At 39.0% G+C, this 18,137-nt stretch overlaps 1 pseudogene; it reads left to right on the top strand.

The window, feature by feature from the left end:
* The first annotated feature begins 4,825 nt into the window (after positions 1-4,825).
* LOC122319942 lies at positions 4,826-9,743 on the top strand (annotated as a pseudogene).
* The last annotated feature ends 8,394 nt before the right edge of the window (positions 9,744-18,137 follow it).

The following is an 18,137-nucleotide window of genomic DNA, read 5'->3' as shown; positions in this document are numbered from 1 at the left end:
TCGTCAATCCATTCATGCGCGTCAATAATTAGATGACGAGGCATTAAGAGAGTCATAGTTACTCCCGCCGTTGACCCGCGCTTACTTGAATTTCTTCACTTTGACATTCAGAGCACTGGGCAGAAATCACATTGTGTCAACACCCGCTAGGGCCATCACAATGCTTTGTTTTAATTAGACCGTCGGATTCCCCAAGTCCGTGCCAGTTCTGAATTGATTGTTAATTGATAATCGTTATAATTAATAAGAACTAATCGGTTTGAGCCAATTAGTATTCTTAAAAATTTTAGCAAGAAAGTTCCACAATTGGCTACGTAACTAAACTATCCGGGGAACAAGTAACCACCATAAATGATAGACACTCTATTTACCCAGAACGAGCACATAAACCATGTTATTGTTTCCCAATCAAGCCCGACTATCTCAATCTTCAGAGCCAATCCTTATCCCGAAGTTACGGATCTAATTTGCCGACTTCCCTTACCTACATTATTCTAGTCCCCACCATAAATTTTCAAGGTCCGAGGAGAAAATATCGACACAACAGTATATGTCATGCTCTTCTAGCCCATCTACCATATCTCTCTGCGAAAGACTTCCATGGTAGTACGGCTATAAAACAGAAAAAGAAAACTCTTCCGATATCTCTCGACGGCTTCTTTATGGTCGTTCCTGTTGCCAGGATGAGCACGAGGCCCATATTTAATAACAAACGGATACTCAACAGGTTACGGAATTGGAACCGTATTCCCTTTCGTTCAAAATTATTCAAGTATATTATTTTTGGCTTGTATATATATTTATTTAGTCATTAGTTTTTTACTTGAAAATTTTCGGCTTTCGCCTTGAACTTAGGACCGACTAACTCGTGATCAACCACTGTTCACACGAAACCCTTCTCCACTTCAGTCCTCCAAGGTCTCATTCGATTATTTGCTACTACCACCAAGATCTGTACCAATGGCAGCTCCATGCAGGCTTACGCCAAACACTTCTACGCATACCATTGTACCTTCCTACTCACTAAAGTTTCAAAATTTATATTACAAGTAATATAAATCATCTACTTTAGCGGTAATGTATAGGTATACAACTTAAGCGCCATCCATTTTAAGGGCTAGTTGCTTCGGCAGGTGAGTTGTTACACACTCCTTAGCGGATTTCGACTTCCATGATCACCGTCCTGCTGTTTTAAGCAACCAACGCCTTTCATGGTATCTGCATGAGTTGTTAATTTGGGCACCGTAACATTACGTTTGGTTCATCCCACAGCGCCAGTTCTGCTTACCAAAAGTGGCCCACTGGGCACATTATATCATAACCTTAAACTTCATATCAAGAAAGTTAAGGTTCTTACCCATTTAAAGTTTGAGAATAGGTTAAGATCGTTTCGACCCTAAGGCCTCTAATCATTCGCTTTACCAGATAAGATTATTTTATATAATATTAAAATGCACCAGCTATCCTGAGGGAAACTTCGGAAGGAACCAGCTACTAGATGGTTCGATTGGTCTTTCGCCCCTATACTCAATTCTGACAATCGATTTGCACGTCAGAACTGTTTCGTCTTCCATCAGGGTTTCCCTGACTTCAACCTGATCAAGTATAGTTCACCATCTTTCGGGTCACAGCATATATGCTCAAGGTACGTTCCAGTTAGAGGCATAAATAATATAAATATCATTATACATAGCTATATAGAACGCCCCGGGATTGTGTTAATTAACTATAAATAGTTAAAAAACTAATCCCATTATTAGTCAAGTTAATTACGCTATTAGGTTTATATCGCAATAACTTGCACATATGTTAGACTCCTTGGTCCGTGTTTCAAGACGGGTCCCGAAGGTATCCTGAATCTTTCGCATTGTTAATCATACAAGTGCATATAATAAACACAAAAATCATTGATAATTATGCCATTATATAATTCCGAAACATTAACGCACTGTAATCATATAAATCTATCAGCACTTTATCAAATTAATGACATTTATTTTGTGTTAAAACGCAAGCATTTTAATTTAAATAAACTATAAGCCATATTTTATGATAAATTTTGTATGCTAATAGATTACAATGTCCTTATATGGAAAAAATGCACACTATTATCATAATATTGTTTAAATATTACAATTTTAATGATGAATTTTCCATAATGGATATTCAGGTTCATCGGGCTTAACCTCTAAGCAGTTTCACGTACTATTTAACTCTCTATTCAGAGTTCTTTTCAACTTTCCCTCACGGTACTTGTTTACTATCGGTCTCATGGTTATATTTAGTTTAAATGGAGTTTACCACCCACTTAGTGCTGCACTATCAAGCAACACGACTCTTTGGAAACATCATCTAGTATTCATTAACGTTATACGGGCCTGGCACCCTCTATGGGTAAATGGCCTCATTTAAGAAGGACTTAAATCGTTAATTTCTCATACTAGAATATTGACGCTCCATACACTGCATCTCACATTTGCCATATAGACAAAGTGACTTAGTACTAAACTGATTTCTTTTCGCTCGCCGCTACTAAGAAAATCCTAGTTAGTTTCTTTTCCTCCCCTAATTAATATGCTTAAATTCAGGGGTAGTCCCATATGAGTTGAGGTTGTATATAACATTTTTTTTTCAATATATTCTTTACATTTATATAATGGAGAAACATTTAATGAATTCGTATAAAAATTTTTTTCATTAATTAGTTTTAATTTAGTTATGAGTTTTAAACGAATTTAACGAAGAACAATAACATTTACAAAAAGATTTCAATTTTACTAAATCATTAATAAGTGTTCAGGCTTCTCCCTCTCCCGGAGCTTCTCCCCACACCGCACTCTCCCTCTCCCGAAGCTTGGAGCATGTCGCGCTCGGCCGTCCAGGCTCTCCACTTCCCGAGCGCGAGAAGTCTCCGCTGCGCCTCCAAGCGCCTAGCTTAGAATAGCTTAAATTAGTTCCAATACGTCAACGCATGAAATAAACGCCCGGCCGGTCCGCGCCATAATCGAAGTTCTAGTCTTTTTACTTTTCGCGATCGTCGTGTGTTATTTCTTGCCCCCACAGCTAACACCCCCAGCCGTCACAGACCAGGAGTTTTTGCTGCCTTCAAGAAGGACGCCCCGCCACTTCATTTTTTGATCCAATCGAGCCAGATTCGATCAGCGCCCGAAATTGCTCAAGATAAGTACGAAGATCTACATATATTAATTTGCCGGTCTGCAGTCAGCCACTCGAAAACACTGTTTCGTTTGACTTTCTGCATGATTTTTTCTAAAAATCCAAGTCCGATTTAATCCGAAAACGGCAATTATTAAGATCTATTCCATTTTTCCGTTTTTCTTTGATCGTGCCGCCATATTCCTCCAATTCCTCTTTGGCCCGTACATCAAAGTGAAACCGTACACATATGTATGTACATACAAGTATACATACATCAAATGAGCAAAATTCCAAAACTTTAATAAAGAGCTAAAATTGCAAACTTTAATAAAAGTGCAAATTCCGAAATTGAATAAAAGTGAAAAATCCAAAATTTAACGACAAGTGTAAAGTGTGCAAAATATTCGAAGTGAACAGTGAAGAAATAATTTCTGTGAAAAAATTCCAAGTGTTCTGCCGAAAAAGGGCCCCCATTTTCAAAGTGTTTTTTTTCACTGCAGTCCTACGCTAAATATTTTGCACACCTTTTCTTGCAATACAGTCCACTTAATTAAAATCGAAAGCTCAACACATACCCGCCGGCAATATTTTTTAATAAAATTTTCCGCCAAAAATAAAAATACATACATACATAATTATCCAAATATATTCCATATACATCATACATATTTTCTACTTCCTACAGCGAAAATATACCAACATTTAAAGTTTTCCGTCGGCCTCCGTGTAGCATAAAATAAATAATTACAATCCACCACCGACAAGGAAAACTTTGTTGGTTTCCAGTGTGTTTTTTATTTCCAACATTTTTTGGCGTGAGCGCGAACTGCACAAACGCACATATATACATATATACACTTATATCCAAATCCAGCATACCAATATACACATATACACCCATACCCATTAGGGAGCCGTTGCACGACATCCAGTGCAAGGTCTTAAACATATAAATTTTTCCAAAGATAAAATAAATTATTTCTGAGCTGCATTAAATAAATTCCAACTCCAATAACAACACATAATTAATATTCCAGTCAAATTAAAATTAAAAATACCAAAATAATTGGAAATTAATTTTTTTATTATTTGATTTGTTTTTTTTGTCCAGCAACATACAATAATTAAAAAATAAATAAAATTTATTTCTTTGTCTGGTTCCAAAAAATTTAAGTGTGAACGTCACTCCGTACGGCACACCGTTTGTTGATAGCTCAGAAATTAAATATTTGCAAATAAATTATTTTTGGATAAATAATTAACTTCCATTCTTCGAATAAACTACCCGTTTGGTTTTTTGTTTGTCTTTACCACAGTTGGTATTATTTTCTAAAATAAAGTAAATAAATACCACACAAAATAATAACCACATATCCGAATTATAAATATACTAATTATAATATTCTTAATAACATTAAGAATAAATATTATTTAATTATTCTGGGTTTTTTTTCGCTCCTGTGCATATTAAATATACCCCGTTTTCACTGGGCATATATTCCTTTTTAATTTATCGTCGCTTCCATAGACCGTCTCCCTCTAGCGAGACAAATTCCACAAGTCAGCTAAATACAAATTTTTTTCAAGAGTGCAATTCCAGCAACAAAGGTCTAAAATTTGTTTCTCACGACCAGTACACTCGTTTTCCAACCGAGGGTTCGTTTTTTGGCATGTCCAGTGAAGGTGGGAATAAAAAATCTCCCATTCCACCAACAAAAACTCCGAAAATTGTTGTCAAGCCGCCCACACCTAAACCTTCCAGTAAGACTCCCTCTCCCCAAGCAAGGCTCACTCGTTCCGAGACAAAAATGGCTCTAGCTGCGTCCGATCTTGCGCTGAATCAATTCATTGAGGTTTCAGATCGACTCAGTGAATTCGAAGCGAGATGCAACACTCCGTCGCCGACTCCCCCGAGCATGTCCATGCTAAATATCCGACGCGAAGAGGTCCGAGCATTGTGGGAGCGCATCAAAAAAGAGTACGATGAGTGCAATGTACGCCTGATTTCAGCCGGAGACAGTGCAGCTGACAGCTTGCCAATTCTCCGAGCGAAATATAATTATTGCTACGGCGTCTACGAAAGGTGTGGTGCGAATATAGAGGATCTTATTGCGCAAGCTCCACGAACCCCCCAAACACAAGCTGATCCGTCCCAGACCTACGTTCCTTCAGGTTGTCGGCTACCTCCGTGTGATACCGAGGTCTTCACCGGCGATTATCTTCGCTGGCCGACGTTTAGGGACCTTTTCACGGCGATCTATATTAACAATCCAAGATTGACGCCGGTCGAGAAATTGTTCCACCTGAATTCCAAAACGAGTGGCGAAGCACACACAATTGTGGCAAAGTCGCCTTTAACTAACGATGGTTTTCGCTCAGCCTGGGATAACCTAACTAAGCGTTTCGAAAACAAACGGTTGTTAGTAAACAGTCATTTGAAAATACTGTTCAATGTGCAGTCCATCACTCAGGAATCTGGGCCAGCTTTGCGAGAGCTTCAAGACACCATCCAGAGTTGCCTTACCGCTTTAGAAACGAGCGATATTAGCACCGACAATTGGGATTGCCTATTAGTTTATATGGTCTCCTCCAAACTTCCAAAGTTGACACTTTCCCTCTGGGAGCAGTCGCTCCACAACAAGGTCGATGTTCCCACGTGGCAGGAGTTAAATAACTTCCTCACTGAGCGTCACAGGACACTAGAGGCCATAGATGATGTCCGTCCGTCAGGCTCTAGTCAGCCTCAGCCCAGAGCGGCAGCCTCTAATTCCACGGCACGCAGAATCCACTCCTTTGAAGCAAGAGTAGTACCCAGAGGTAGAGGGTGCGACTTGTGCAATCGAGAAAACCATCCAGTGCGGACATGCGCACGGTTTCTCCGGATGTCTGTCGATGAGCGGTCCGCGTATATGAAAGGCAAAAAGCTGTGTCTGAACTGCTTTGCACGAGGACATCAGCTACGGGACTGTGACAGCACTCATAGTTGCTTCACGTGCCGCGGCCGCCATCACACGCTTCTCCATCGAGGTAACGCGTCTCCAACGCTCTCGACTCCAACTTCAACTTCTTCGCCCAGGTCAAGACCAACTACGACCGCTCCAGCGACTACCAGTGCCGCAACCTCCACGGTGCAAAATTATCTTGCCACGGGTCATAGATCCGTCTTGCTGGGCACCGCCATTATTGACGTTTGCCATTTGGGATCAACCTTCAAGGCTCGTGCCTTGATCGACTCTGGATCGGAGGCAACATTCATGACCGAGCGGCTGTTCAACTTGATTAAGTTGCCTCATCAGAACACTGGCAGCAGAGTCCAAAAAGCTCTGCCAATTTTTCATTCGATCTCCGACCAAGCCTGGCCTGCAACTAGACGCGACGGCGTATGTCCTTCCGCAATTAGCTGGTCAACTTCCGTCCTGCTCAATTCCGCAGCATTTCCTACGGGAACTTCCCGAATTTTCTTTGGCAGACCCGAAATTCTATGAGAGTGCACAAATAGACGTGTTAATCGGGGCTGATCTGCTGCCTTCCATACTCCTAAGCGGCACCCGAGCAAACGTCTGTGGCTCTCTTCTTGGTCAAGAGACCATATTCGGTTGGATCCTTACCGGACCAATACCAGCTGCTAGGCAAGAGCAAATTTCCGCTTTCTCCACTCGAATCTCCCATATATTTGATTTAAACCTGGATCAACTTCTCACCAAGTTTTGGGAGGTGGAGGATCTGCCAATAAAAATGGCAAAAGATTCCGATTTGGCTTGTGAGGAAAATTTCCTCCGGACAACCACGAGAGACTTTAGTGGAAAATATATCGTACACCTTCCATTCCGTGATCCAGAGAACGTAAAGTCCGCCCTGGGACACTCCAGATCCTTCGCGTTGGCTCAATTTTTAAGAAACGAGCAGCGTTTAAAAAGGGACAGCCAACAGAAAATGAAGTACGATACCGTCATTCAAGAATATCTCGATCTCAACCACATGAAAGAGGTCTTTCCTACCCATGATTCTGCGAGTTATTATCTTCCGCATCATGCCGTGCTCAAGCCGGAAAGTACGACCACCAAGCTTCGTGTGGTGTTCAATGCCTCCAGCCCTTCAGACAATGGGGTCAGTCTAAATGATATCCTTCATGCTGGCCCGGTCTTACAGTCCGATCTGACCATTCAAATTCTGAAGTGGCGATATTTCCGATACGTTTACAGTGCCGATATCGAGAAAATGTATCGACAGATCTGGGTAGACCCGAAGCATACCCCGTTCCAACGCATTCTATTCCGAAACAGCGAGGGGTACATTCGAGATTTTGAGTTAAAGACGGTAACTTTCGGGATTAATTGTGCGCCCTTCCTGGCGATACGAGTCCTACAACAGCTGGCGACTGACGTGCAGCTCAGCCATCCAAGAGCGAGCAAAGTCATTCGTAATGCAATGTATGTAGACGATGTCCTTTCGGGAGCTGACTCTGCTGAAGATGCTCAGCTCACAATAAAGGAGTTACAGAGTGCCCTAGACTCCGCGGGCTTTCCGTTAAGAAAATGGACGTCCAACAACAAAGAGGTGTTAGCTCATATCCAAGCCGGTCATCTTCTGAACAGCGATTTCCTGGATCTCGACACTGAAAGTACAGCCAAGACTCTCGGTGTACGGTGGAGAGCGACGTCCGATGAGTTTTTCTTCGTCCCCCCCAGATCTACCCACAGAAATCTCCCCCACAAAACGCCAGGTGCTTTCCCAAATTGCCAAACTGTTTGATCCAGCAGGCTGGCTCGCTCCATTTGTTGTGTGTGCCAAGATCTTTATGCAAGAGATTTGGCTTCAGGAGCTGGGGTGGGACGATAAGCTGCCATCGGAGTTGTGCCAAAGGTGGCACAGTTTTCTTCAGAGCTATTCGGTCCTTGATCAGGTCCGGATTCCAAGATGGGTTTCCTTTCGCCCAGAATTCCGCTTAGAGCATCATGGATTTTGTGATGCCTCGCAGAAAGCCTACGGCGCTGCGATCTACGTGCGCGTAGAGATGGGACATACCACGATGGTACACCTGCTCACCGCCAAGACGCGTGTTGCGCCAGTCAAAACTGTGTCGCTTCCTCGCCTAGAGCTGTGCGGAGCTTTACTGCTAGCCGAAATGGCTGAAGCGATCCTTCCCAGCATGCCGATGCTGAATTCGAGTCTCCACTGCTGGACCGATTCCACCATTGTGTTGGCATGGTTAGCAAAACCAGCTTGCCATTGGACTACTTTCGTTGCCAACAGAGTGACGAAGATCACTCAGTCCACAGAGGTAGCCAACTGGTCACACGTTCAATCCGAACATAATCCCGCTGACTTGGCTAGTCGAGGGGTAGCCCTTCCAGAGCTTGTCGGTAGTTCTCTCTGGTGGCATGGACCCACTTGGTTGCAAAAGCCACGCAGCCAATGGCCTAGCCAGGGGACCGACCTTCCCGTGACCGAGATCGAAAAGCGAGCAGTCAAAGCCCACGTAGCATATATTCCGAACGAAGACTTCCTTGATCGTTTTTCCAAATTGGATAGAGCGTTGCGGGTCCTCGCGTATGTCCAGCGTTTTATCAATCGGTGCAAGAAACAATCGCCGCTTTCAGAGATCCGTCTGGAGGCCAAGGAACTTGTCGCCGCCGAGCGGCTCATGATTCTCTGCACTCAGCGCAGGTATTTAACGAACGAGTATCGCTGCTTGAGTCAGAAGCTTCCGGTGCCCCCGTCCAGTTCGATCCTCTCCTTGAACCCTTTCCTAGATCAGGAGGGGCTGATAAGGGCATGTGGCCGTGTCACAGCCTCTGAAAGTTTGCGTTACGATGAACGACACCCGATAATCCTCCCGTACGAATGTTCACTCTCTCGGCTTCTGGTAAAGTTCACCCATCTCATTACGCTACACGGGGTAATCAGTTGGTGGTACGTCTCACCCGTTCCAGATATTGGGTTCCGAGAGTCAAAAACTTGGTGAAGGCAGTTATCAATGCCTGCAAGGTCTGCGTGATCTACAAAAAGCGATTGCAAAGTCAGATGATGGGAAATTTGCCAAGAGAACGAGTGTCATTCTCCCGCCCATTCACGTACACGGGTATGGACTACGCAGGGCCCTTCGACATAAAGAATTACACTGGCAGAGCCTGCCTTATTACTAAAGGGTATGTGTTGGTTTTCGTTTGCTTCTCCACCAAGGCTATCCATTTGGAGCCTACTTCAGATCTGACGACCGAGAAATTTCTTGCGGCATTCGCTCGGTTCGTATCCAGAAGAGGGTGTCCTCGCCAAGTGCAGTCGGACAATGGGAAGACCTTTGTTGGCGCTGCCACATTACTGTCCCGAGATTTTCTCCAGGCCGTTAAAGAGTCTGTGACTGATGCGTATAGTCATCAGCAGCTCGACTGGCATTTCATTCCGCCAGGAGCACCCCATATGGGAGGCCTATGGGAAGCTGGTGTCAAGAGCTTCAAGGCATTGTTTTATAAATGCACAGCTACGCGGAAATACACCTTTGAAGAACTTGCCACTCTGCTAGCGAAGATTGAAGCTTGTCTAAATTCCAGACCGCTATCTCCCATGTCAGAGGATCCCACTGATCTTCTAGCGTTGACACCAGGGCACTTTCTTGTCGGCGGCCCTCTTCTATCCATAGTGGAGCCCGAAGTAAAGGGAGAATCTAAGACAATATTAAACAGGTGGCAACACTTGAAAGCGCTCCATCAGCAATTCCGCGCTCGATGGAAGGATGAATACCTGAAAGAGCTCCACAAGCGCAACAAGTGGAAGTGTCCCACCGAGAATATGCGTGTCGGGGACATGGTCGTCATCAAAGACGACAATCTGCCCTCAAATGAGTGGCGACTCGGTAGAATCGACTCCGTCTTTCCTGGAGCCGATGGCAATGTCCGCGTAGTCGACATCCGGACGGCGCGCGGCATTGTCCGGCGTCCAGTAGCCAAAATTGTTCTCCTTCCTGGAGAGGCTCCCCAAACTTCTACCCAGTAATCCATACTTCGTTGTCCGTAGTCCGTAAGGCCCGAATCTTTCCATTATAAAACATCTTCCTGTGTTTTTTTCTTCTTTCATGATCCAACGCCGACATCCGTAGACAATGGCTCCGCGTAAGCAGAACGCTCAAGTGTTGGAGAGCAGGCGGACTCGAGGCACGCAGTCCTATCGGTGCCGAGTCTGCCGGGGGATCCACCCTCTAAAGAGGTGCCAGAGGTTCCTCAAGCTGAGCGCGGAGAAGCGGCTACGGGCAGTTCTGGTTAAAGTAGGTAGTTTATGGGCATTCTGCGTCAAATTTTTTGTGTAACAGCGGGGTTTCGAACCCGAAAGCTCTCAGAAAGCTCAAAAGCTCAAAAGAGCTTTTAGCGAAGTTTCGAACCAAAAAGCTCAAAAAGCTTTTTGTGTGTGTGTGTGAAAAAGCTTTTGAGTGTTTTGAAATGTGACGGTTAATTGATGGCGGGGATATTAAAAATGTTTGTTGGCGCGCATATTTAAATTTCGGAATGTCCATAAACTACCTACTGCTATTGCTACTGCTATTGCTACTACTACTGCTACTACTACTACTACTACTGCTACTACTCCTACTACTACTATGAGTCAAATCCATTGTTGCAGTGAAAGCTCACTGTGTGTATACACACAGTGAGCTATTCACTGTAGGAATTGATTTGTGGGGACGTGTGAGTTGTTGTTGTTGTTGATGATAAAAAGTGTAAAGTGTTTTGACCTTGAATAATGAATTAAGCGCGGTGGAGTGGGTCGGTGACCGGCCTGCTGCCGGCTTTTTGCTGATAACACTCTATTTGTGAGTGAATGTAGGTCGGGGACAGTTGGGTGTGAGTTTACTGTGAGAAATTTGTGTTTAAGCTGAGAGAGAGAGAGAGAGAGAGAGAGAGAGGAGAGAGAGAGAGAGAGGCGGGGTGCGCCCCTGATTCTTTGGGGCTGTCTTAGCCCTCCCCTTATCCCACCTCCTTTAAACAGTTATTTGAATGTTCGTTGTTTTTATTGGTTACAAAAAATATGAAAGAATATATATATATGTGTGTGTGTGTGTGTGTGTGTGTGTGTGTGTGTGTGTGTGTGTGTGTGGGGGTGTGTATTAATTACATCACATCATCACTCAGTAAAAATATGTATATAAAGTTTAAGAAATATAAGAAAAATATATAAAGTTTTAAGAAATATAAGAAAAATATATAAAGTTAGAAATATAAGAAAAATATATAAAGTTTAAGAAATATATGAAATATAAATGTGTGTGTTATTAATTGTCATCATCGCTCGAGTTAATAGTTTCATTGCTGGTGTTATTCGGAGCTTCATCGTTTGTTTCTCCATCGCTGGATAATTCATCAACTTCTTTTCCATTTTTATGATAAAACAAAGTGGTCCAATCCAGTTTAGATTGAAGTGCTAGACGTGTGATAGCTGCGTATAGGTCGTGTTCATATTCGCTAACAAAGTTTATTGCATTATTCATGCGTTCTCGATACTTTTCTTCACGTTGCGCTGACTTCGGAGTAAAAGGTGCATAGCACACTGTGTAATCAGTAAGATTCATCACATACAGTCTTCGGTTCTTGTGTATAAATAGACCAATGCGACACACTGATAAGTCGAAGCTTAGGAGAATTCTAGAGAAGAACTCTATTGAATTCCACATTGATAGTTCTCCCTGTGGTACAGCAACAAGATCCAACTTAATATTGAGATAGTAGTTATCATCTTCGATTTGTGTTCTTCCGCCTTTGTCTGATAAGTAGAAAACGTCAACATCGTTGAAGGTGTTTGTCTTACCGAGTACGTAAGCAGCAAATCCGCCAGTTACCATCCAGTGTTGGATGCCTTTGCTCTTCATCACACTCTTTACGTAGCTCATTACTTCTGCTGCCTTTGAATCTTCGTGCTCTGTAGTTTCTCTCAAAAGTGCTATATTGTCTGCATTAGCTTTGATTTGATTTTCAAACTCATTAAATGGATTTAACTTCAAAATTTCGTTGATTTTTTCAATCGCTTCCTCCTGTTCGTCTACTAATTTCTTTATCTCTTGATTTATCGTCGGATCTATACGAGTATCCTTCAAATTGTTTTTGTTGTTGATTTTTTCAATCGCTTCCTCCTGTTCGTATACTATTTTCTCCATCTTTTTCTTCTTCTTCTTCTTTTCTTCCCTAAAGCAGAAAAATTTTGACTGTTTGCTGACTTTTGTGTTTTGCGTATGACGCTTATATCTTGGTTGTTGGCTCTATTTATATCGAGTTGAAATTTTTTTTTTTTTTTTTTTTTTTTGATTATTTTGATTTATATGGTATAAGATTTGTGTGCGAATACAATTTTTCACACATGTATAGTATTTTATTTGGATGTCTGTATGCAGCAGAATGTGGCGATAACAGAGTTTAGCATTCGTTTACGATTATGTTTTTTTCTTCGACGTTTGCAGAGGAATTTGTAAGGGAAGGAGGAGGCGGAGGGGGGTAACATTTTATTCTCGTTTCGAATTGTCTCCATCTCCTCCTTTAGTCGTAAAGACAGCCGCTCCAACAACACATGTACTAATCCAACCATTCGCAGGAGGTGTACACTAGTTCCGTCTTGTTTGAATAATTTAATGTAAGACGACATTACTGCGCGTATCAGGAAACTTGGAATGTTGACTCTACAGCGAAACTGTAATTTCGGACACAGCTGTACTTTTTGTCTCTTGAAGGTGAATATTAGGACGCACCCAGTACGCGGATATGTTGATGACCGGTCATCAAAGTTGGTAGATTTCAACCGTATAAACAATTTCATTGGATTATACTGTAGGATTGAAACGGTGTACCCCAACTTAGTTAGTGTTGTTATATCAGTGCGTAAAAAGTCTATGTCTCGAAGAACTTTTTTATCGAAGTTTTTTAGTCTAGTTAAAGGGGATACCAGCGACAACATTTTCGCAATAAAAAAATCAACTTGTTCGTTATTGTTATTTTCTTAAAAAATTTTGTTTGTATGCTATACGACTTGCTGTTCCTCCTTTTTATATTCCAGTTTTTGAGAGCAGTAATACCAACACCATCACCATCGACGTCGTCGTCGTCTCATTTACCCCTACTACTATTGTTTTTTAGCTTGCACTTGATTTTTTTTTCTTATCTTCACCGCATGTGGTTGCAGAAATTCTCTCAGTTTTTTTGTTCTTTTGTTTAAAATCAAGTGTATGCAGGAAAAAAGGAATTGATATATAATTTGGTGGGCGAGTGAGCGATAACAAATTTTCCCACAGTTGTTTTTTTTGTTCTTTTGTTTAAAATCAAGTGTATGCAGGAAAAAAGGAATTGATATATAATTTGGTGGGCGAGTGAGCGATAACAAATTTTCCCACAGTTGTTTTTTTTTTTTTTTTTGTTTAAAATCAAGTGTATGCAGGAAAAAAAGGAATTGATATATAATTTGGTGGGCGAGTGAGCGATAACAAATTTTCCCACAGTTATTTTTTTTGGTTTTTTTTTTTTTTTTTTTTTTTTTTTTTTTTTGCTACAAGTATATCTACAAGTATGTCTGTATATTTTTATTTCGAAATTTTCTGCAGTTCCTTTCTTATAAATACTTCAGTCATTTCAATAGTACGAGTCAGAAAAACGTTAACTTTATTTCCGACAACATCCATTTGTACGAAAAAAGAATGTCAAGCTTTATGGAACAGTGGAATGCACTCGGAGTTGTCACCACTCCACCAATCAGAAGTCTGCGAGATTTACCATACGATACGCCTTTTCTTATTTTAAATGCTGCAACGAAGAAGACTCGATATGGCGAAAAAGTTATGCTGACTTGTGCGGATTTTGTTATTTTCCTACCGGACCGATTTAACGATTTATCCATGAATGCTGTCGCTCACGTTGCGCAGGGCAATTACTCTTTAATTAAAACCAAAAAAAATGACGAAGTGGGCTATACCATAACTTTTTATCAAAAAGAATGAAACCGAAAAAAACAACAATAAAAAAATCGCTGAACTAAAACGTTTATGTGTTTTGTGGTGGTGGTGGTGGTGGTGGTGGTGGTGGTGGTGGTGGTTGTGGGGATTTTGTCTTGGCGTTTACAATCTGAACTCTTTCAAGTTTGTACAATAGTCTAATAAAATCCGCTGTTCAAGACGGACTTCATCGATCAACTCTCTTGTACTGTGCGCAAAAATTTTTCTCATCAAAAAAAAAAAAAAAAAAATGGGTGTTTTCTATTGCGAGTTTTGTGGAAAGATTTTTCAATATAGAGCGACGTTAGAACGTCACTTAAATATGGAACATAAGACTAAACCTAACAAGGACTTGTCCGTCGTTATACGTTATTGTGAATTGTGCAAGCTACACGTTGCAAAGATTTGTTGGTCGCATCATTTACGCACCAACTTGCATAAACAGTTATCTAGTAAGCAAATAAATACTAACTTGAGGTGTATAAAAAGTGCATTTCGCAATCGAATTGAAACATATATATTTCAAAATCCTGATAAAAATTGCCTGGATATCACATTATTTTTCAAATCAATCAAACAACAAGTGATCAATTTACTCAAAGAGGCCCTACAAAAACATATCAATATAAAGTTTAATTTCGAACAATTTTGTGATTATGTTTTGGTCAAAGAGAGTCAAGAGCATTGTAAAACCAACCTTAAATCATTTCAAACAAAAATGCAACCTCTAAATTCAACAATGACTGATGATGAGAAACTAAATGAAATAATTAATAATTTATACAGTTATATAACAAATGAAATGAGTGAATTTCAAGAACGAGACAGTGGTTGGTCACTAATTGAAATAGTACATTTGGAAGTGAATATAAATAAATATCAACCTTTAAAGGGTTCAAATTACATTCCTCTACCGAAAAAATTATATGATTCGAAATCATGTGTCAATGTAAATAATAAAGATGTTTATTGCTTTAAATGGGCATTAATATCAGCTTTCACTGCGCCTCCTAAAACCAGTCATAATCGATCTAGACCCTATTTTTATAAACAAAGAGGTCTTCATAACATTAAAGCGGATATAATAATTATAAATAATAAAAGATTAAATTTTGCTGGCTTAAAGTTTCCAACACCGGTTGATAATATTAAAACATTTGAAGAGAATAATCCTCATATTAGTATAACTGTGTTGGGACTAGACGACGATGATCACACAATAATCGGGCCATATTATTTTACGAATAATAAAACTGATGACGCACACACCATATATCTGCTTCTTCTCGAAAAGGAGGATAAATTTCACTATGTTTGGATTAGAAACATATCAAGGTATGTATTAAAATTAAAAAATTTATAATTATTTATATTTATTTTTTTGTTTTTTTGTGTAGATTACTTCGCAGACAATTGACGAAACATCATAGTAAATTGTATTTGTGTAATACATGTCTACGGAGCTTTCAAGATGAGAACAAACTGCAGCGACATCGACCCGAGTGTAATAGAATTATAACTGAAATGCCCTCAGGAGAAGATTCAATATTAAGATATACAAATTATAAAAAACAATTAGATGTCCCTTTTGTTGTATATGCTGATTTTGAATGTATTTTGCAAGAAATGGACGTTAAAAGTTCTGAAAACGTAAATCTAATTCAAAAGCATATACCATATGCATATAGTTATTACATAAAATGTTCATTTGATGATAATTTGGATTTATTTCGAAAATATCATGGTGAAGATTCTCCATCACATTTTATATTTAGCATATATCGAGATTGCTTAAAGTTGTATGAGAACCACTTAATCAAAAAGAAACCAATGGATCTATCAACCGTCGAACCCATAGATCCCTCTACACAACAAATCTGCTCTATATGCAAAAAGAAAATCTATGAAAGTAGGGGTGAAGTTCAAGTTTTAGATCATTGTCACTTAACCGGAAAATATAGAGGTCCAGCTCATAGCAAATGCAACCTAAACTATAAAATAGCAAAATTTTTCCCAATATTTTTCCATAATCTATCAGCATACGATTGTCATTTATTTGTGAAAGAATTGACGAGAATTGTTGGTGAAATTTCTATAATACCATTGAATAAAGAGTTTTATATATCAATATCAAAGAAAATTCCAATAAGAAAAAATGAAATTTTAGAACTTCGATTTTTGGATTCATTTAGATTTATGCCTTCAAGTCTAGATAGCTTAGCAAGTTATTTAAAAGAAGACAATTTACGCACAATAAAATCATTTTTTAAAGAAACTAATAAATTTAAAATGGTGAAACGTAAGGGTATATTTCCCTATAGCTATTTAAATTCAGTTAAACGATTAAAAGATACACAATTACCACCACGTGAAAAGTTTTATAATCAATTAACTGATATAAACTGTTCTGAAGAGCATTATGAGCATGCACAAAACGTTTGGAATGTCTTTAAGTGTAAAAATTTATTGGATTATTTATTGTTGTATTTAAAGATAGATGTGCTCTTGTTATGTGACGTTTTTGAGAATTTTCGAAAAGTATGTAAAAAAATTTATGATTTGGATCCATGTCAATATTATACAACGCCTGGTCTATCTTGGGATGCAATGTTAAAAACTACGAAAATAGAATTAGAACTCTTCACCGACATTGATATGTATAATTTCATAATGAAAGGTATCAGAGGTGGTCTTGTTCAATGTACTAAACGTCATTCAATTTCAAATAATAAATATTTAAAGGAGGACTATGATTGCACCAAAGATTCCAATTATATTGTATACCTAGATGTAAATAATTTATATGGATATGCCATGTCACAATCTATTCCATATAGAAAGTTTAAATGGGTAGAAGAAAACAAAATTCAAAATTTTGATGTAACACAATGTGGAGATGATTCGCGATTTGGTTTTATCTTAGAGGTAGATTTGGAATATAATGAATGTTTACACAACAAACACAATGATTTACCCTTTTGTCCGCAAAACAAAAGAAACGAGAATATGCAACAAAAGAAATTAATTGCCGACTTGACACACAAAACTAATTATATAATTCACTATAGAAATTTAAAACATTGTCTTAAACATGGAATGGTCTTAAAGAAAATTCATCGAATATTAGAATTTGAGCAATCTAATTGGCTTAAAAAGTATATTGAGTGTAATAATCATTATAGAACATTAGCTAATAATGAATTTGAAAAGAATTTTTTTAAACTACTAAACAATGCGGTGTATGGTAAGACTATGGAAAATGTTGATAAGAGAAAATCAATTAAATTAGTGTCCAGTTGGGAGAATCAAGGGAAAAAATTTGGTGCTAGAGCACTTATCTCAAAATTTAATTTCAGTAATGCATTGCAATTTTCTACAGATTTGTTCGCCATACAAATGGAAAAAGGATGTGTTTTTTATAATAAACCTGTCTACATTGGTTTCACCGTTCTCGAATTATCGAAATATAAAATGTATAGTTTTCACTATGACTACATGAAACCGAAATATAAAGAAAACATTGAATTAATGTATATGGACACTGATTCTTTTATCTATAACATTAAGACAATAGATTTTTATGATGATATTCGTTGTGAAGTTAAGCAGCATTTTGATACATCAGAATATGTTAAAGACAATGTTTTTGGTTTGCCATTGTTAAATAAAAAAAAATTAGGTCTGATGAAAGATGAATGTAAAGGGAATATAATAAAAGAATTTATTGGACTCAGAGCTAAAATGTATTCTATAAAAATCCATAATATACATAATGATAAGATGATGATGATAAACCTTTAATAACAATTATAAAAAAAATAAAAGGTGTAAAGAGTAGTGTAACTACAAAATTGACTATTGATGATTTTCGAGAATGCTTGTATAAAATGGAAAAACGAATTGGAACAATGTATTTATTTAAATCGAAATTACATCAAATTTACACGCAAGAATATACAAAAGTTGCATTAAACTATTTAGATGATAAGCGATATGTAAGAGCTAATAAAATTGACAC

Source organism: Drosophila ficusphila, unplaced genomic scaffold (genome assembly GCF_018152265.1).
Source record: "Drosophila ficusphila isolate 14025-0441.05 unplaced genomic scaffold, ASM1815226v1 contig_309, whole genome shotgun sequence".
Taxonomy (NCBI): Eukaryota; Metazoa; Arthropoda; class Insecta; order Diptera; family Drosophilidae; genus Drosophila; species Drosophila ficusphila.
The sequence above is the reverse complement of the archived record's forward strand: the minus strand, read 5'-3'. Positions and strand labels throughout refer to the sequence as shown.